This window comes from Paroedura picta, chromosome 8 (assembly GCF_049243985.1).
Source record: "Paroedura picta isolate Pp20150507F chromosome 8, Ppicta_v3.0, whole genome shotgun sequence".
In the NCBI taxonomy this organism is placed as follows: domain Eukaryota; kingdom Metazoa; phylum Chordata; class Lepidosauria; order Squamata; family Gekkonidae; genus Paroedura; species Paroedura picta.
The window spans coordinates 73,293,701-73,315,015 of record NC_135376.1 but is presented as its reverse complement, the minus strand read 5'-3'; the positions used below and the strand labels follow the sequence as shown (position 1 = coordinate 73,315,015).

General features: G+C 44.5%; 1 protein-coding gene across 5 annotated transcripts in view; it reads right to left on the bottom strand.

Annotated features, from left to right (window-relative positions):
* Positions 1 to 21,315, bottom strand: part of PRKG1 (protein kinase cGMP-dependent 1) — an 850,812-nt gene that overhangs the window by 485,875 nt on the left and 343,622 nt on the right. Inside the window, exons 1-2 of one of the 5 annotated variants that reach the window (XM_077350394.1) lie at positions 8,621 to 8,749; positions 8,206 to 8,312 (exon numbers count right to left, since the gene is read on the bottom strand). The exons of the other annotated variants lie outside the window; for them this stretch is intronic. The gene's annotated coding sequence lies outside the window, so the exon portion shown is untranslated. Of the gene's footprint in view, positions 1 to 8,205; positions 8,313 to 8,620; positions 8,750 to 21,315 lie in introns of those variants that run through there. 5 annotated transcript variants of the gene reach the window in all.

Genomic DNA, 21,315 nt, shown 5'->3' with positions numbered 1-21,315 from the left:
TAGTAAAATACAATAATCTCATAAGCATGTCAACTGTTGACATCCCAGTGAATATCTGTTTTGAGACTGGTTCCCCAAGTTTCTTGGAAAATTGGTTCAGTGTTTGATCCTGAACCATGGATCTAGATACCCACATATGGGAGCCACATGTAGATATTAGATGTATAGATATACATTTTTACATGGCTTTTCTTAAGACAAAATTACAGAAATTAGTTGAGGGGGAAAATATAGGGCAGCATTACAATGCAAATAACCACACTGTGCAACATGCAGGAAAACAATTGTAATAACTTTGGTTACTAAACATAAATAGGCACTGTAAAACAGGTAGCAATTTTTATCAATTTGTCTTGCAGATTCTTCCTAGCAATTAGATGGAAAGGGCCCATTGTCTCCAAAGGAAACTTATTCCACAGAACTGGGGAAGCAGGACAAATATATTCCTACCTTACCCTACCCTACCCTATGACCATTGAATCCAAAAGATTTTTAAAGGGGTAGGAATACCAGATTCCACATGAAATGTGGGGATCTCCTGAAATTACAGCTCATCTCCAGACCACTGAGAGCAGTTCCCCTAAAGCAGGGGTAGTCAACCTGTGGTCCTCCAGATGTCCATGGACTACAATCCCCATGAGCCCCTGCCAGCGGTTGCTGGCAGGGGCTCATGGGGATTGTAGTCCATGGACATCTGGAGGATCACAGGTTGACTACCCCTGCCCTAAAGGAAATGGGTGCTTTGAAGGGTGGAATCAATAGACTTGTACCCCAAATCTCCAGAGGTTTTCTAATTGGAATCTGTCAACTCAGCCCCCATCTTCTGCTATTGGCCAGGGCAGACTTGGAAACTCTACTCCAAAGCATAGCAAACCAGTCCAGGCCTTGATGACCCTAGCAACTTCATCCCTTCTATAGCTTACTAAGTTAGTTAGGCCATCCTGTTCTGAGCTTCCTCTCCTGCTGTCCATATCAATAGTGTCTGTTAACAGGGATAGCTAAACTCATAATTGCATGCTCTGAACTCATGAGATGAATTGCACTAAACAATACGTTTGGAAGGAAGGTGGGGGTGGAAAACTTGCCAGGGAGGTCTGCAGCGTCAAAATGTGTTCAAAATAATGATGGAAACACCAGATAAAAAAAATACCCCAAAGAAAAGAGATCCCAGGTATGAAGAGCAAGAGAAAAACAGAAATTATGAGAAGCTCTGCTCAATGTGTTATACTGACAGAATGAAGCACAGTGACAGTCAAGACAGAGCTCAAGTATCTGTCCCAGCTATGCTTACATTTATGCCAGCCAAGCTCTCCGGCTGAGAATAAGAAAGTGACTGCTGCCAACTGAGTTGTATGGAAGAAGCTTGCTGTACTGCCAGCTGAAAAGCAGCTGGGACCTGAATACAAGATGTCACATTCTATTGTTAATAAGGAGGGATCTGGCTGTCTGCAGGAAAAAATATTTTCTGGTTAATTCAGTGGGTTTCCTGTCACATATTGGAAACTGCTTCACACCACAGTGAGTTATTGGCTGCAACAGCCACTCAGGCCCTCACAATAGAGCCAGTGTACTGAGACTGCAGAGTTTTTCCAAGCGTCTGAGATGCTTCCCCAATGGCTGGCCTAAGAGAGAAATGTTAATGTTAACCCACTAATGAAGGAAAGTTTATTGCACAGATGAGATACAACTAGCACCAGTGTGTATATGCAGAGATTTATACTGCATACTGCTGGGAGAGGGGGCTTTGTTTGCTTGCTCTTGTTAGTTCTTCAGGTGGCATGTGAGCATCCAGCATGCTAGTGCGCACTTGAGCAGCACGTTCATTCATTCACATTTCAATTTATAGCCTGCCATTCCCACACAGTGGTTTGTGACAGGTAACAATGAGTCCCCACAATAAACACCCCATGAAACATACATAAAACCCCATTAAAACCCACCCTTCACAGTGACAAAAATCCATTCCCCCAAACCCAGCAGATTTCTAAGAGCTTTCCTACGGGGCAACCACAGAGGGCAGCCTGATTACTGGTCTAGCTCAGGGAAGGACCCAGATCTTACTTGCTCTGACCTCAACCAAAGACATTGTGGAAGAGCTCCATTTTATAGGCCCTGCAGAACTGGGAAAGTTCCATCAGGGCCCTCAGCTTTCCCCGGGAGCTCATTCCACCAGGTTGGGGCCAGGAACAAAATGGCCCTGGCCCTGGTCAAGGTCATGTCCATCTCTCTCAGGCCGGGGACCTCAAACCGATTTGTACCCAGAAAGTGAAGTGCCCTACTGGGGGGGGGAAGATAGAGGGAAGAGGGGAGGAAAAGATAAGGAGATATATAGTCCTGCAGGTACATATACTAAAATTGGAGTGATTCAGAGAAGATTAGCACAGCATGCCAAGTGGTTAGCATCCGACTAGGATCTAGGAAACCTAGGCTGAAATCTGTACTCTGCCATGGAAGCCCAATGGACGATTTGGGCCTGTTGCTCTTCACTGTAATCATAAAACAGGGGAGAGAAGAACAATGTTTGGAATCGCTTTGGGTTTCCATCGTGGAGAAAAGCAGGGTATAAATATCAAAATCCATTAAAAAAGAAACACCTGGCACTCTGAAATCCCCTAAATTCCATAAGAATCATCTTCACACCCTGAAATATTGCCAGGGCCTGCTGCCAGTGTATCTTTTACAAAAGCATTTTTCTCCCAAAGAAGGCACACCATCTTTCAAGTTCCAGAAAATTTGTAAAAGAACGGCACATACTTTGAGACATTACAAAGGATATCTAATGACTTGCCCTAATGCTAAAAGGGTGAAGCATCCATGGTGATATCACCCATTCTGCTCTAGAAGACTGGTTGTTCTCCACGAAGGACATATTGCTATTTCTGACCTGTACAAGTCAAGACACCTTCTCCCATTGAAATCCAGTGCTTACCATCAAATACTTTAACTTTCAATTGAGGCTGTAGCTAGTTGCGGTCCATCCTTCAGAACAGTTCAGAATAAGACACATTTTATATTCAAAGACATGTAAGAGTTGAAAACAACTCAGAATATGAAGAAATCCACTGACGTTTTTGAACTAGACCCAGCAGTGATATTCAGACTAGCAGGACCAGACATCCAGACAGCGTTTAGAGAACTACACTGAACACATTTGGTCTATGTGAGGGAACAAGCATTAGGAAAAGGAGTGGGACAGGAGTCACAAGGCAAGGAAGAATCTATTACAACCACAATGGCAAAAGAGCCAGCACTGGGAGCTACTTCAGTGCATGGATACATGAGCTGTCTTCTACTGAGTCTGACCACTGGTCTATAGGGGTAATTATTATCTGCTATTATTGGCAGCAGCTCTCCAGGGTCTTGCGCACGGGCCTTTCACATCACTTGCTGCCAGATCCCTTTACCTGGAGATGCTAAGGACTAAGAACTCTCTATAAGCAAGACAGCTTTGTTACAACCAAGCTTTGTTACAACCCACCCATGGCAGCTGGCAGCTCAGTGGGAGAACAAAAAAAAAAAGACATTCAGGAGATTGGATGCAAGTTCTACCCTGGAAGACAGTGCAGCATTCCCCAGAGGTTGATGCTAAGCTTTTAGGTATAATGCCAGAGACTAGTATGACATGAAATCGGAGATGCTACAGGACAAAAATCCAGACCTTAAGACTTCAGGGGGCTACAACCTCATCACACAACCATAGAGCCAGACAAAAAAAAAATCCCTGATGGGGAATTGGCATCCTACACAAAACAGGTGAAATAGAAATCTGATATTATCTCATGAGAAAGACTTGGGAGCCCTTGGTCGTTACTAGCTGAGCAAAATGACAACAACTATTGTCACCACCTGGTCTCCTATTGTGAATCATCTGGAACGGGAATGCTTTCTTGTGAATATTGGAAAGAGGATCCCCAGGCTGAAGGATACAATTTCTGAGCATTTCACCCTAATTGTTGCAGAACCCATAAACTCAGTATAAATATTAATGTATATATTGACTCATATATATAGATGCATATTGATGACATAGCAATAGTAAAGTATCCAAATAAGCTTAGTGAACAAAATAAGTTGAGCCTGATCCCAAATAAAGTTTCTGGGGCCACCCTCGATAACAACTTTGGTGCAGATTTCTTTATGTTTAATATCAGTTGGCAGCACCAGGATTTTGTTTCCTGTTTATTTGTACAAATGCAAATAAGTGACTAATGCGGACAGAAAACTGAAGCCAAAAAAGGCAACGAAAAGACAAGAAGTACTTCAGCCTTTAGGTGATTCATTGAGATGCTGCAACACTGCTAGCACACTGTCAGCATCAAAAAATGGGCTGCAAAAGGTTGTCATCCCCAGACTGTACACTTGCAGTTTTTGAGCCTACTATTGAACTAGATTAATCAAAGAAAAAACAAATAAACAGATTTTTCTGAGCTTATATAAAGGGTGAGAATTCAAAGGGGGCAAGAATGCAAAGGAAATGTGAGAACATGTATATATCTATATATCTACAAATGATTCATCTTGTATATGTCAGAAAATGGCACATGTTATAAAAAATATATTTCGGGAAATGTTAATTTATGCACCTTGCCGTGGTAAATGTCACTGAACAACTTAGCTGTTCGGGGAGGGGGGCATAATTAACATACTACCATACAATTTTGTTTGGCTGTGTTATCTCAAGATCAGGAGATAAAAAAATTTGCTTGCAGCAAGATTTCTTTCACCACCACCCATCCCAATTTACATTTTTCATCTGCCTCTTTTAGAAATGAATGTGGCAGCCAAAGCAGGCTGCAGCCAAATGAACATTCAGATGGAAGATTCCCTGATAGCAGCCGAAGAGGGCATGTCAATGGAGGAGATGACACTTTGGGATTTCACAATGGGGATCAAAGAAAATGTGCTGAGAGAAATATTTCCGTATAAAACAAAGACCCAACATCAAGTGTAGGCTCAGGAATCATGGGCAGCATGAAGTGCAGGCCTTGTGTGATATGCTCTATGCAGAACTGTGGCTCTCCTGATGCTCATGGACTACACTTACCATGAGCCCCTGCCAGCATGCCACAGTTCGGCCACCCCCGCTGTACACACTCCAACAGGACTAATCTCACCAGAGCAATTCACTCCCAAACTCACTTCTCACTAGGGTTGTGAGCTCTGGCATGCTTCAGCTGCTTTGGCGATCACTGAAGCCTGAAGCGGCCAGAGCCGCAGTGTGGAAGGGAGGGGCAGTGCTGCAGTGCTGGCCGCTTCGGGCTTCAGTGATCTCCGAAGCAGCCAAAGAGCACTGGAGCACACAACCCTACTGCTCACTGCTGTCTCTGTCATTTCTCTCATTACTTACTAAGGACTTCAGATAAGAATTCCTCCTGATTATTCCTTTTGACATACCTTCCAATAAGGGGGTGCTCTTAAATAATGGGGCACGGACAGACACTGAAAAGGGGACTCAAGGAATTCCTTCTGGTAATCTGTATAGAAGAGACACTGGAACTTCTCAAATGCTGGCAGAAAGAATGACTTGATTTCACTTCTCAAAAGGGACATTCACCATCTGTGCCAATTAAGAACAGAAGAGGCATCGGCTACTCACCTCCCAAATGAAAAGAACAGGGGTGCTGTCTGGGTTGTGAGTCAGAAAAACTTCCTGCTGCATATGTTCAATAATATACTTTCAATGTGCTTTTGCAGCTGGATTTTCCTGTGAAGTGCACTGAATGTGCATTTTCCAATGTGTCCAGCATGACGTCACATTTCACCTTTGCTATGAACTTCTCAAATGCTGGCAGAAATGCTCCAACATCTCAGATCAAATCCTTGCAATTTGTTTTTCCTACAATCACTAATAATGACTTTGGGTGTGTCTGTTTACAAATACAAACATGCTGTCTGCAGATTTAGAATCTAAAAAAATGGCAATGGCAAAAATGAAAAGGGAGAAAGGATGGGACAAAGCGATAGCCTAGCAAAGAAACGTAGAACCAGAGGAAGTTGAAAGCCAGAATTTGTACAGAGAATATAGGTAAGTGCTTCAACCCTCTAAAGCAGTGGTCCCCAACCCCCAGTCCAAGGACCGGTACTGGTCCATGGATCAGTCGGTACCGGGCCGTGGCTCCTCCTCTACCTCAGGGGCTGCCCTGCCACTCTGCCGCCAGCTCACCTTTGGTGCTCTCTAGTGGCCGCCATGGCTGGGGCTCCTCCTCGGCATGGCACTGAGCAGCTGCTGTTGGCAGCACCCCCCAGAGGGTGGTGGGAAGTCAGGGGTGCCGGCAGGAAAGCAAGTGGAGCAGGGGCTCAGGCGGCGGCAGTGATGTCCCTTGGCAAAAGACTACTCCCCCCCCCCCGGGCCTCAGTAAAATTGTCAAGCGTTGACCAGTCCCCAGTGATTAAAAAGTTGGGGACCACTGCTCTAAAGTGCTATGAATGTACTCTAATAATATTATGCAACACAAAGAGGTCTGTTTTCTAGCTTTGACTTGGATAATCTAGACCAACTTGATTCCATCAGATCTCATAAGCTAAGCAGGGCTGACCCTAGCTCATATTTGGATGGGTGACCTCTAATGATTTGTATGAGTTCTTCCAAGGAACACCAGGGGTCATGACGTTGAGACAGGCAATGACAAACTACTTCTGAACCTCCCTTGCCTGGCTGCCAGACAATCCTCGGTTCTCCTGGCTATACTGCACGCACCATGTGATAAATAATTATATTTTCTATCTAAGGCCATTGGTGTTGTTTGTATTCAATGCTGAGAGTGCTCAAAGAGCTGCCTGTCTCTATGTGTTCTCCTTACTTGGCAGGAATTCTGACTCGTGTTTCCGATTTCACTCGTGTTTCCGATTTCACTTTCTTGCTGTCGTCTTGTCACTCACTTCACTATCTGTGCTGGAAACATCATGCAATTAAGCCTTCTCTATAAAATCCAGCCCCAAAGCTTTCCTTGGCCCATCATAGCCTTTGAGCCATGTCCCCTGCTGCCGTTCTCACAGATGTTGGTGCATCTTCTCATCTCTGCCCTGGTGTGATCCATTTTACTTAGAGTGAAAAGAAGGACACCAGGGATAGACTGCATCATGGTTTGCGGGCAGCACTTAATAAATGCTATATTAAAGCTGAAGTAAACAATATGAAAAAATAATAAGTGCAATCATTTTCATTCCTGTACATGATGCATAATGTGTGCACTCTGCAAATTATGGCTGGGTTAAATGCCTTAATTAATGAGCCAAAGAGTCTTCTAACATACCTTCTAGCAACAGCTAATGATGTAGTGTGTTATTGGTCAGCCAGGATTCAGTGATGGTGAGGACTCCTCAAAGGAGGAGGGGCCTAGTGTTGCTGGCCCAGAGCTACCAAAAGCTAGCCAACAGGAAGAGGACGTGCAGGCATGGCAGAACTTACAGTTGAGAGCTCGAGCAGAATCACTTCTACCCCTCAGCTCTGATCTAGCAGTTAAAAGTCTATTGTCCATTCCTAGCCCTCTGAGATCACCTATACCTTGAGAGAGCTGAAGAAGGCTCCAAATGGAGCTACAAGCTAGGAGACAAAGTGCACATCTTCTAGTTTGTTTCCAGTTACCCACCAAAATGATGAGGAGACTTTGCAGGAGTGTGCCTGAAAAGCTGGTGTGGAGTTATAAAGTTTCCCCAGACATTGTAGAGCATAGATGAAACATATAGCTGTAAGGGTTCCCTTCTCCTGACTTATGTGGAGCACTAAAACACAGAGCACCCCAGCCCCCTCCGTGAGGAGTGAGTGAAAACATACCAACAGTATGCATGGAGAAGGAGGGAGAAACAGATCACCAGGCTGCAGCTGGGGAAGGGAAAAGTTCAAGTTGTCCAGAGAGGAACAGGGCAGGCCCAAGATGCCCAGCAAGCACCATGCCCTCTCCAGCTGGAAGAGGGAAGACATCTGATGACAAGCTTGACCTTTAAGCTTTGTGTGTGTGTGTGTGGGGGGGGGAGTGACAAAGAGAGAAGATAAAAGGAGAGGCCTTGAGAGACAGAGGAGGCTGCTGGAAAGGAGGGAGAGGGAGGGAGAGGGAGGCATCCAGGCATCTGAGCCAATTGTGTAGGAGGCTAAAATGGAAAGCCCAAGAGGTGACCCCAACAACAGCAAATACTGAATCACCAACACCACCTTGCCTGATACCTAGTGCTCTGGCATTTGGACCAGATGACTTTACTCTGATTTACCTCTAGAACCCTGACTTCAGCCTGGAATGATTCTGCACTTTGGAAACCTCCCTCAGCTGTATTATCTCTAGAGAACAGTGAAAGATGCTGTAACCCAACACCGGAAGCTGTCAGGGGAATAGCAAATACAAAATATGATCACCTTATATAATGAGCAGAGAAAGCAAAACATTGTTTATTCAGATAAGTATGTCCCACTTCTCTCCCCAATGAGGGCTCAATAAGCACACTGTGACATATGTTAGACTGAGAGAAAAGAGAGATAGTAATTGGCTGAATAAGAATTTGAATCTGGACCTCCCAGATCCTAATAAATACCCTAACCCAGCCTTTCTCAAACCTTTTACAATTGAGAAATCCCTGAAACATTTTTCAGGCTTAGATAAACCCCAGAAGTGATGTCAGCAGGCCACACCTTCCTGCCATGCCCCAGGAAGTCACATGATCACTTCTCATTTCCATTCTTGGTGGTCTTATGATAGGGCACCCTTCCCCCACTATACTGGGTTGTTATAGTGGCTAGACATTCCCAGCAGAACCATGGTGTGACTTCTGTGTAGTGATCTAGTCATTAGGTCACAGTCTTACTCAGTTCCACTGGAATGCCTCTTTATGTGTGACGTTCTAGAATTTCTTTAAATCTTATTAAGTGACATCACCTAGACCCACCAGATGTGGCATCACCAGTCCATGCCCCCAGCTCAGAAAGTGACAGCACAGAAATATTTTCAGATGATTTGTGAACAGAACCATACCTGCACATCGGATGACTACCAGTTTGCTCTTCTTCACCAAAGAGAACCTGCAGTGGGAGCCTGCAGAAACAGGGCCACAGCAGAACTATGTTGCTCCATCCCCCTATCCTCCTCATGCCAGAAACAGGGCATAGAAACATAGGTCTAAGCCACTCTATCATCACTACCCAAACAATACCAGAAACAGGGCAGGCCTATGCCACTCTGCAACCCAATCCCCTAGCAGTTAAGGTAAAATGAGAGTACTTACCTCCCTGGACTCCTGCTGCTACCATATGCGATAAGGCTCGGCCAGCAAGGATTTGTATGTCCCCTCCTGTCCCCTCCAGGCCCATCATTGGCCATTGAGGGGGGGGCTGGTCAACATGACCATATATGGTCATATCACCCAGTAATTTCTTTTTTTTAAATTAAAAATATATTTAAAATCATTAACTGCCACTCAATCAGCAAAACCCTCCCAGATCTGTCATGAAATCCCAGGATTTTACGAACCCCCTGTTGCGAAAGCCTGCCCGAACCACTGTCCCATGCAGGAGAGCAAGCAAGATGCATCAGTAATATTAGATTGTTTTCTTGAAACAGTTCTGCCTGTCACACACACTCTATAGGTACCTCTGCCTTCACAGAGATGAAAACTTCCATTTGTTCCAGAAAATACGCATATCGCTTCTGCAACCAATCATTATACAGGACATTCTACATCTATGTTTAAAATAACAAACACACCTGCTGCTTTTTTCAGGAGAGAAACCCACAACTTCTCTAATTGTTGCTACATTTGTGTGCGGTGTTCTTACACAAATGCCCCCTTATGAAATCTTCAGTGGAAGAGTGAACTCAATGAGAAGCGGAAGGAACTGAAGAGGTGAACAAATTAACATGCATATTCTGCTGCATATTTTTCCGGCACAGAGAAAGATTTTAACACCAACCCTGCTCTCTGTTGCTTTGCCTCTGGATCAGTTTTGTACTGAATGAAGTCATGGAAGATTTACTGCCTTTTCTTCATCAATTCTTATCTTCTCCCCACACACGTACGAAAACAGTTCTGTGCTGCAATCTGGCAGATATTTAAAATGGGAGTGCAAAACAGAGTTACATCCAAAGACACAGCGTGAATTCCACTGATAAGGGGGGGGGGGGGGGGTGGCAGGGAGAAGCCCTACATCCACACTAGGATTACCAAGTGAACTCTGCTGTACCATTAGGGTCAAACAGTCCATTGAGGAGACCATGAACAATAGTAGCCTGAAGATACCTGAGCAACATGTTTAAATGCTGAACAATGATGAACGCATAACACTGAATTAAATTCCAAACTGCATCTAATACCAAACCGGCTGGCCCTTGCATGAACAGTGAAAGCAGCAAAACCAGGCTGCCCAAAGATTAGGCAGGGATTTCCACCCACTCAGAGGGCTCCCCCATTATGCAGAAAAATACAACTTTATGAATTAAACAGGGGGGGGGGGGACAAATCAGCCTGATGAAGACTGTAAATGCTACAGAAGGAATGAAATGTTGCAAGCTGCTAGTGCCCATTAGAGAAGAAATGTGGGGGGGGGGGGGCTACTGAAGCCCCCAAGATTGGCCAGTCAACAGAACACTGTTTTCTGCTTTCTGTCCTGGAGGTTCAAACTTAAGCTACTAATCCCAGATTCCATGGGATGGACACCCTCTAGATTTGCTTTGATACTCTGGCCCCATCCGGCTTTTAACTAAAATGGATGATAAACACAGCCTGTGGTGAGAATTTCATTCCAACTCCCAACAATTTTTTTTTAATTACCTGTTCATAACTGATGGTTGTGTCATCTTCTAAAAAGCTAATAAATCACACCTGTGACCCTACAATACATCTCTGGTACATTCTTCTTGCCTTGTGAAAGAAGAAGACAATGTCAAAAAATTGGTTCTTATATGCTGCTTTTCTTTACAGAAGGAGTGTTAAAGCAGCTTACAATCACCTTCCCTTTCCTTTTCCCACAACAGACACCCTGTGAGGTAGGTGAGGCTGAGAGAGCTCTGATATTACCGCATAGTCAGAACAGCTTTATCAGTGCCGTGGCATGCCCATTGTCACCCCATCTGCATGTGGGAGAGTGGGGAATTAAACCCAGCTCACCAGATTAGAAGTCCACACTCCTAACCATTACACAAAAGACCCATACTGACTTCTCTCCCCTGCCTTGTGCTGGGAAAGCGTTTCTATGCCCTGGCATCATGTTTGAGATTGGACCATTAAAGCATCTTTGTGAGAAACATGCATTGTGATTTAACATAACAGAACAAAGCAGAGAAGAAATTCTCCTTGCTGTTTCCAGCAAGCAGTCCCCAGCAATCTAATGAAAATACAGCATCAATACAATTCAGGCACTACACAAAACAGTGTAAGACTATGTATAACAGCACCATCTGGTGACTCCCACCAACACAGTAGCATTTTGAACAGCCTAAACAACTCTTTTGCTATATCAGGATGTCCAGTTAAACATTAAGGGAATGAAACTAAAGGCTTTAAATACCCTTTGCACAAATGAAAAACCTGCTCAGACATACATCACAAATACTGGTTTGTGAACCCTGACTTTTGCTCTATAAGACTTCTTAAAGGCGAGTACAACAAAGCCTAGAATAAAATCAAATAAGACACAAAAAGCACACAGAAAAGGAGGAAGAAGAAATATGCCAAAAGTCTATTTGTACTCATCTTTTCCAGCTGTTTCTAGCTCTACCAAAGTTGGGAGCAGGAGATGGAAAGGCCACAGTGGCACATAGCTATAGAAAAAGTCAGCTAAGTCTGTATAACCAACAACTGGAGACCGGTCTCAAATAGCTCAGATAAATTTATTGTGAGGTTTTTTTCCCCTTTGTGCAGAAATCATACTCCGTTCATATATTGTATGCTGATGAACTGGCTGAATTGTACATAAACTTAATTTAACGTTTAGCATAATTAATTCAATGTAATTAATTTATATTTCCAACCATGGGAATAAATGGATCATGGACTCTAACCCAAAATTTACTTAAGTAAAGAACATGCATCCACAATGTGCATGGATATTTTTAATCAATGGTGCTCATTTGTAATTCCCATCAGCCAAGACAGTCATGTTTGCTTCCATCTCTGGCACAATGCCTGCGTCTCAGGCAACTTATTCGTTCTTTCTGTGGTGGGTATTTCAAGATAAAGAGCAGCTACCAATCACAAGGACCTTTCCTGAAACAGGGAACAGACGCTGTGTTGGGGAACAATGTTCAGAACAGTCACCAGTGGTATGTCGAAGAACCACATGCGACTCCAGACCCACTGAGCAAGTATGACAGTATTAAGTTACACACAGTAGAGGCTCATGATAATCTCCAACCAGTCATCTCCATCTGTGAACCAAGTACTCAGAGGTTTTGACAGAATTCTGTGACAACGTATGGGGGAGGAGATATAGATGCCTTTACTCACAGCAACAGAACAAATCAGCTACTAGAGGGGAGTAATAACAGCCACAGAATGTAAAAAATTCAGCCACAGTAGCCTGTATTATAGCATATTGGGAATCATTTAAGAGCAGAGCAAGTTCTCCACATAGTAAGCTACTTATCTATAGGGGCTTTACGCACCGGGATCTTTGTTGCAAATTGGTCACTGAATGAAAAATCGCCATTTAAAATAGTGGAATTCGTCGTTATGCATACCTGCCTTTGTAGTGGAATCCAGTTGCGTTTTGTAGCGTTTCCCACAGCTTCCGGTCTCGGCAGAAAAGGAAGCACTATTGCCAAGCTCGTCCCGCCCCTGGCCGTCAAGCAGCCAATGGGCAGCCGTTAGCATGCTCCCAAACAGCCCCTTTCCCTTTAAGAAAGTTTAAAAAAAAAAAAAAAACAGACCCATTGTAATGAATCTGTGTAGATTCGTTGCAACGGAGAGACCCATCCAGCTGCCTAATGTGAGCTGTCGTTTGATCGTATGATCGTTGCCACGCTGCCTCGAGTGAACCCCCCCCCCTCTCACGGGCCCGATTTTCGGCTGAATTAATGTGTAAAAAATAAAGGGACTTTATTTCAGCAAACGGGCTTTTCTGTGGTTTGTGCTTAGTGACTAAAGGTGAAGGACTGAAGCCAGGGAAGCCTCTAAACAGAAAGAGGCTCGCTGGTGCGTTTATCCCCGCTCGCTCGGAGAAAAAAAAATGGCGATCGCTTCGCCGGAAGTTTGGAGGACAGGCTCAGGAGGAGGGACTTTGAAGAAACCGCAACAATGTTAATGCACAGGTCTTTTTCGCTAGTGTTACAGATTGGTTGCAAGAGTGTAGCGCTTTCCGGAGGGTGAATCCACTTTTTGGGATTCCCCTGAAAGCGCTACAAGGAAGCGCTTTTTGCAGATTGGTTTCAGGTGTGTGGCAGATTGTCTACGACGTCGTGCGTTATGGCAAATCAATAGCGTTTCCAATTGGCAACCATTGTGCGATTTTGAAGGCGTGCAAAAAGCCCCATATTTTTCCCCTATATGAGATATAAAGTCATGAAAAGGTCACACACAGTTGCCTGTGACTTCAGTTGTCCTAACTCAGGGCTTTTTAAAATATAAGCTTGATGTCATGCAAGCCTCTGCAGCATGGTCTTTTCCAGGCATACTCCAGTGTGCTAAAATTCCAGTACACTTAGGAGGATTCCAAGACTTGATCACTTCTAGATCAGCACTGCTTCTGCTCAAGTCATGGTCAAGACTAGAGGGAGCACTAAATATATCACTAGTGTCTGTCTATTTTGGTGTTACTAGGGCAGCACTGGAAGGAGAAACATTGATGAAGGGGCTCTCATAGTATGGAGATACCAGCAGATACTGTGTTTAATAAACTACCATTGCATGTATGAGTTAATACCATCAGAATTAACTAAATCTTATCTGTTCCACTTAATATTTCTGATATGGTCTAGGAGGAATATCTGGTCTCATAGCTTAAGTGCCACTCAGTGCTTAACACGGAGCCAGGGCGGCTGTCCCATCCCTGACTGCCTCCTCCTCCAACAGGCTTGCCTGTCTGCCCAGCGGCCAGCCAATCGCCTTCCATACCCCACCCCTGATCACCCCTCCCACTTCCATCTGAGGTTTGGAGGTTGCAGAACCCTGCTGTGAGAGCTGCCCTTGCTGGTGAGTTCCCTGCCTGGGGCCTCCAGCCTGCAGTCTTTCCAGGTCCTGGGGGGAGGGAGAGGCAGAGTTCCCCCCCCCCATCTAGCACCCATTTTATTCCTGGACTAGAAAATAAGCCCGCTGTACTTGAAATACAGCGGGCACTAGCTGGGCTCGGGAGTCTCGCGGGTCGGCTCTCCAGCTGTGCTGGGCCAGGGGCCAGCCCCAAGGCCGGGCGTGGGACGGCGTGTGAGCCGGTGCCGGTTCGTCCTGGGCCCCCCCACGCAGTGCAGCCTACCTGGGCCTGTGGGGGTGAGGGAGTGAATGTAGGCATTGGAGCTGGAGGCAAGGCCACTGCCGATTGGCCAGTTCTGTGGCGGCGGGCAGGGACTGCGTCACGGTCGGCAGCGGCACGGCCTGCACCTCCGCAACCGGTCCCCAAGCCTCCTCCATTGGGTGGGCCGCTGGGCGATGTGGGACAGCGTCGGAGTGGGTGTGTGTCCTCCTGCGCCAGGTGGCAGCGCGGCCCAGTCCCGGCTGTGTGGGCCAGGGGCGAGGTGTTGTGCGGGCGCCCGCGGCTGGAGCCGAAGCCGGCGCTACAGCCACCGCCGCTGGGCCGTCCTGGGTGTGCAGCGACCTGCCCTCTCAAAGATGAGGCAGGTAATGGCAGCGGAGGGGGGCAGATCGGGAGGTGCGATTCGTCAGTCGAGCCGTGCACAATTGGTCCCTTGCCGCCGGACTGACAATCAGAGGGTCCAATCGACAGGCGCTTTGCGGCTGCCGATTGGGCCCTACAATTGTCAGTCCGGGGGAAGGGGCCTCTCGGCACCCTTCCTCATCCCGGACAGGGCCCGCCCTCAGAGTCCTTACTGCTTTATTTTATCCGCTCCGCTAGGAGCGGTTAAAGATGCAACCGGCTTTGTCTCTAGTATAATATACTGTCCACTACACTGAAAGATCTACCTGTAGTGCAGAAGCTATAACAACTCAATTCCAAATAGGGTTGCCACTTTCAGGTTGGGAAATTCCTGGAGATTTGTGTGGTAGGGCTTGGGAAGGGCAAGGTTTGGAGAGAGAAGGGACCTCAGGGTATAATGCTATAAAGTCCGTCCTCCAAAGCAGTCATTTTCTCCAAGGGAACTGGAGACTTGACTGAAGATCAGTTGTAATTCCAGGAGATTTCTGGTCCCCACCTGGAGGATGGCAACCCTAATCAGATATGAATTTAATGTGCAGCCATCAAGAAACAAACACGCATGTGTGAGCCAGCCTCTTATGCGTCATCCTTTTTCTAGGAAATATATGCATCATGGCAACTAGTATCAAAAGCACTGTATCCCCATATATGGAAGGGTACTTATATTTAACATTAAAACAAGTTTGGTAAAAATAAGTTTGTTTACCAATCAAATGCTTCATTTTGTTTCCAGTTTCCAAACCTTCCTGCTGTTGTTTAGGAAACATTGGCAAAACAATGTAAAGATATTGCTAGTTCTATTTAATGGTTACATAATTTCATAGAACAGATGGCTATCAATGGGGGAAAATTTCTAAGGCATCTCTCCCAACCATACCTTTTGAAACCTTCATTGCATAAACTGCATGTTTTCTTCTGCTTTTGTCTGGCTTTTTTCTTTCTTTCTTTTTGTAAAATGGTGGCATTGGATAGAAGTAAACAGTGAGGGATTGTAACTGGTGATGTGTAATTTGTGTATAAATTATTCTGAAATTGGGTGTGAGCAGAGAGCTGCCTATGAGTTATGTTAAGTTGAAAGAGGATGATTGGCCTGCTAATGGGGATTTAAACCCAGGTCCTAGTCTAATTCTAACCACTGTACCAATTCATCTTTCAGGCCTATTATGCACGGTCACTGAAAGGGCGATTTTGGGTCACATGGAAAATGTGGAGGAGGAAGACGCAAAGCAAACCGCATACGTACGGGATGGGACGCAATGGCGGCAAAACCCAGAGTAACCGATTATGCACGCGGAGACCCCGGCGCCGGTTCTGGTTGCACCCTGGTCGTCCGGAAGCTCTGCTTTCTTCCGTGTTTCGCTAATGTGGCTTTTTCGGCGGCATGCACCGAATCTGCGGCCGGTTGCAGCCGGCACCATGCATTATTGGTGATTTTAGGCGACACCATTCCACCCCGAATGCCAACCTTTCCCTCCGTGCATAATGGGCCCCAATGGTAATAATAATAACAACATATAAGCATTTATTTAGCAACAGCAGTACAGTGAAGGCTCACGTGTTGCTAGTAGAAACTCTTACAATAAGGGTTTTCACATACTGCTACCAGTAGCATTTGAAGGGCATTGATCTCAGGACCAGAGATGGGAGATTACTTCTTTTGTCAGTCCTGAATCTACTGCCTATCAACTTCATTGTGTATCCCTGAATTCTACTATTATTGAAGAAATTTTCTTTCTCTCCCATTTCTCTAGCCTGAAACTCTGACCTTATTTAAACCACCCCCAAGAAAGGTGTACATGTCACAGAAGTGAATGGCCAATGAATTACGTAACAGTGATTGAACCAAATTTGAATGGAAAAGATTCTGCATTAAGAAGTTCAACTGGATAAACTGCAATGCAGTAACTATTTTGCAGTATATTCTAATGACCTCCTGTGAAAACGGTGTTATGACCGCCTGTGAAAAAGAGAACCTGTTAGACAAAGAAATATGATTTTGTGTTCAAGTACTGCTTGCTGTCCAAATTATCATCACATCTGGTTTTTGACACAGCTGAATGATGGCAGTTCATCCGCTGCAGGACAAGGCACCACCAATGGCTCATCGACTGAAGTATCAGCACAGAGATGAGGTGACTCTCAAGTAGGAAGCCATCAGAAGGATACAGTCTCTATAAATGTGAATTTGTTTCCATGTCAGTAATAAAAATTGGTATTTCACTAAGTAATCCTCAACAGCAATGTTTAGAAGAATGTTTGCGATTCATTTCCACAATATCATACAGTATTTGTTTGTAGTATTTCATGTATGTTCCCTATCTTCTTCCTTTATTTTCATGATAGTAATATACCAATTCCTGTTTTATTGATTATACAACAATTCCAGAAAGATTCACAGCATTATCATAAAATAACCACCTTACAACTACATCCTTTGTATGCAGTTAATGAAAACATGAAGCCATATTTTTAGAATTTCATCCCAGAGCCCAAATAAAGCCTATTCCTGCATTAATTTCTGGGGCCGTATCACACCTTTAAATGTGTTGGGCCATGGGATATGAAGGGCCACATCTACTCACACTGTCTAACCTGCCAGTTAATTTCTGCCTCGGAAACCCTCTTCTCTGTGCCCCTGCTTGCAGTAGGGAGGCAGGTGGCCCCCAGAGATAGGGCTTTTTCACAGTGGTGCTTCACTTTTGGAATGCCTTCTTCTGAAAAGCTCACCTGGCAAAGAAATGGACCATAAAACACAGGCTGTTTTTATCCCCTGGCTTGTTGAAATGTTGATGGTATGTTTTCTTACCTTTATTATACTGTTTTGCCTGTAAGCCGCCTCAGACAAGTCTCTCTGGAAAGTCAGCAAATACATTTTCTAAATAATTTCCAATTTATGAAGGAAAACAAATTAGCCACCTTCATCACGTATGCTCTCTCTGCTCTTATCTAACGCTCAAAGAAGAACTTATAAACCTAGGTTATTGACAAAGCCACCATGGAAAAACCGCCATCACAAAACTCATAGATATATTCCTCATGAGTCTATTAGCATTCCTTCACAATTCTTCTCCAATGCCTTTTCTAACAATAGCTTGTGAAAGACTCCCTCCATCACCCTTGTGTGAGGAAGAACTCTAATTGAGCACACTTGCTAATGCACCAGAATAGTTGCTCCTTCATTCAGAGTGGCTGCTATTCCCCTTTGTTCTCTGAAGACAGAGGAAGAATAATGCAGTCTATCAAAGTAAAATTCATCTAGAGACCTTATTGATGTTTTGATCAAACAGAATGCCTTTCTAGTGAAGCTATTTTTTTAAAAAGAAACTTCATTATTAATTCCATCTTTGATTATTTTTTTTACATCTAGATGAACTTAGAAAAGGGTTTATAATTATGACAGCAGAGGGCAATGGTGTGGATGAGTACATTTCTGAATGCATCCATCACTACCGTAACATCTGGCCTCTCTAACCAGTCAATTATCTTCACCATTTATTCTAATTTCAGTTAATGGGCTAAGTCTCACAGATTATGATCTCCAGACAACAAAATAACATTGCAACAAGGATGAGCCCAGTTGATTCTAAACAATTTTTTCCTCCTCGTTGATCCATTGAAAATCTTCTCTCTAGCTTAGTAAATTTACGAAAACCCTGTAAAACTGTTGAACTTTTCTGTGAAATTAAATATATAACTATATTTTCATGTATCCTTTTTGATATATAATTCTATATGCTATCCAGGTTCTATTGTTTTAACCAATGTAAAGCACAAGTTAATTTATTAAAATATTTACACACCCATCTTTCCCTGGGGCTCAAGGCAGTTAACAAATACAAATTGTAAATATACAAAATATAACCCTAATAACCTCACCCACTCAAGCACCTGCAGACTACACCCATCAAATAAAATGTCCATGTAGCACCACCTACCCGTTTCTAGAGATGGTGCCCCATCACCACTATTTTTTCAGGGACCCCATTCCATACCTATAATAGAAAAAGCATTGGCTCTGTTCAATGCCAGGTTAGCTAGCTTAAGTGGGGGGAACAGTCAGTAGGCTGTTATTTAGCAAAGCATATAACATGTCAACAATAGCCACCTACCTATCTAGAACCATTCAACCTTAAGTTTGAAGAACTGGCACTGCTAAAATTATGTCTCTGTTTATCATAAGTAAGTGGTTGCAAGCCAAAGCCTGCCAAATCTATTATTGTACTGGAGTGAGTTGCTTTTGTTTAATAGATTTATCTTTGTGTCATTTTCTGAATCACAGCTACAACATGGGCTTTTGCTCTTATTAGTTGCAGTAAAAAGAACTACAGATTGGGGTACCAATCTGCAGATGGAAACTGGAGTTCTCCCAGAATTATACCAAATCTCCAGAATACCAAGATCAATTGCTCCGAAAGGAAAGAAGGATTTGGCACATGGAATTTACACAGATACGTCCCTGCTTGGCTCTCCCTTCTCTTCACCATCCCCACGCATCAGCCCTAAATCTCCAAGAATTTCCCAAGCTAGTGCCAGCAAACCCTAAGTACAAAGTAAACATTTTTCTGATGTGTTCCCAACCCCACTGTTGGCTTTGGAACAAGAAAACAGAAGCTTTCCAAGAACTTTAGAGAGTCTGTTTGTGAGTGATACTGGTGAAAAGTAACAACAATAGCTTGTGGAAATGGCAACAACGGGGAGAAGTGAAGGCCTGGAGGCAGTTTTGGAGTGGATGCAGGCTAATCAACTGAAGTGTATTACTGACAAAAGCCCATTCCACACATATTAGATAATGCACTTTCAATGTGCTTTTGCAGCTTTTTATTTATTTATTTATTTATTTATTTATTTATTTATTTATTTATTTATTTATTTATTTATTTATTTATTTATTTATTTATTATTGAGTTCTCCTTGTATTCATGGCAGATTACAACGTATAAAAAACCCATAAAGCCCCCTTAAAAAAAAAAAAGTATTTCCCAAGATGTCAAGATCCCTCCTATCTAATATAGTCCTCTAAGAAGGGGTATACTAGATGTAATAGTGAAGCCTGAGGGGGGGGGGCATTGATCTTATGAACCCGGCCTCAAACAGGCCTGGCAGAAGAGTTCCATTTTACAGGCCCCGTGGAATTTTGCCAGCTCTTTCAGGGCCCTCAGCATTCCAGGGAGCTCGTTCCACCACATCAGGGCCAGGACTGAAAAGGCCCTGGTCCAGGTTGAGACCAGGCATACTCCTCTGGGGCCAGGAATCACCCAAAAAAATAATAACTACGGAACGAAGCACCCGGTCAGGGGCATAATCAGACAAGCGGTCCCTCAGGCTGGGCCCAAGCCACGAATGGCCTTAAAGGTCAAAACCAAGGCCTTCAACTTGATCCAGAGCAGAACTGGTAACCAATACTGGCTGGATATGGATCCTCCAAGATGAAATAGCTGGAGTTTCCAGGTCAAGGACAAGGGTAGGCCAGCATATAGCAAGTTACAGAAGTCCAGCCTATAGGTGACTGATGCATGGATTACTGTGGGCAGGCAGTCCTGGGGCAGGTAGGGCGCTAGAAGCCTTGCTAGGCAAAGATGGTAAAATGCTGTGTGTACTACCCCTGTGACCTGTGCCTCCATCATGGGAGGCATGTAGGATCACTCCCAAATTCCTTGCCATGGGTGAGATGTTAAGTTGCATCCCCCCCCCCCAAAGTTGGGAAGATGCACTTCCTGTCCGGTCCCTTCTCTGCTCAGTCACAGGACCTCTGTTTTGGAGGGGTTGAGTTCCAGGCAACTCTTCTCCAACCATCTGGCACGGCTTCCAAGCATCTGGCAAATGTATCCAGAGGGGAGACCGGGTAGTTGTCCATGAGGAGATAGAGCTGGTGTCATCTGCATATTGATGACAACCCAGCCCATAACTCCCAACCAGCTGTCCTAGAGGGCACACAAAGATGTTAAATAACATGGGGGATAGTACCACCCCCTGTGGTATCCCACAAGGGGGTCCATAAGGGCATGATAAAATTTTCCCCACTGCCACTGTTCGTGTCTGGTCCTAGAAAAAGGAATACAGCCATCAGAGAGCTGTTCCCTGAATTCTGGTCCTGGCAAAGTGGTGGGCCAGTAACTCATGGTCGAACACATCAAATTTGGCTGACAGATAAAGCATCATGAGTACCACCCCCCCCACCCCCCCCGATCCAGTCGGCACCGGAGATCATCACTAAGGTGACCAACACAGTCTCCATCCCATGGCCAGGATGGAAGCCCAACTGGTATGGATCAAGCACCAAAGCTTCCTCCAAGTAAGCCAAGAGCTGGTCTGCCATGGCCCTTTCAACTACCGTTTCCAGAAACACCAGATATGAGACCAGGCGGTAGCTAGTTAGTCCAGTGATGTTTTTTTTCATTAGGGGACCAACCACTGCTTCCTTCAGTACCCCTAGGAACTCCCCTGTAGACAGGGACAGGTTGATAATATCTCCCAGGGAGCCTCCTATCCACTGGTCACTCATTTTGAGTAACCAAGATGGACAGGGATCA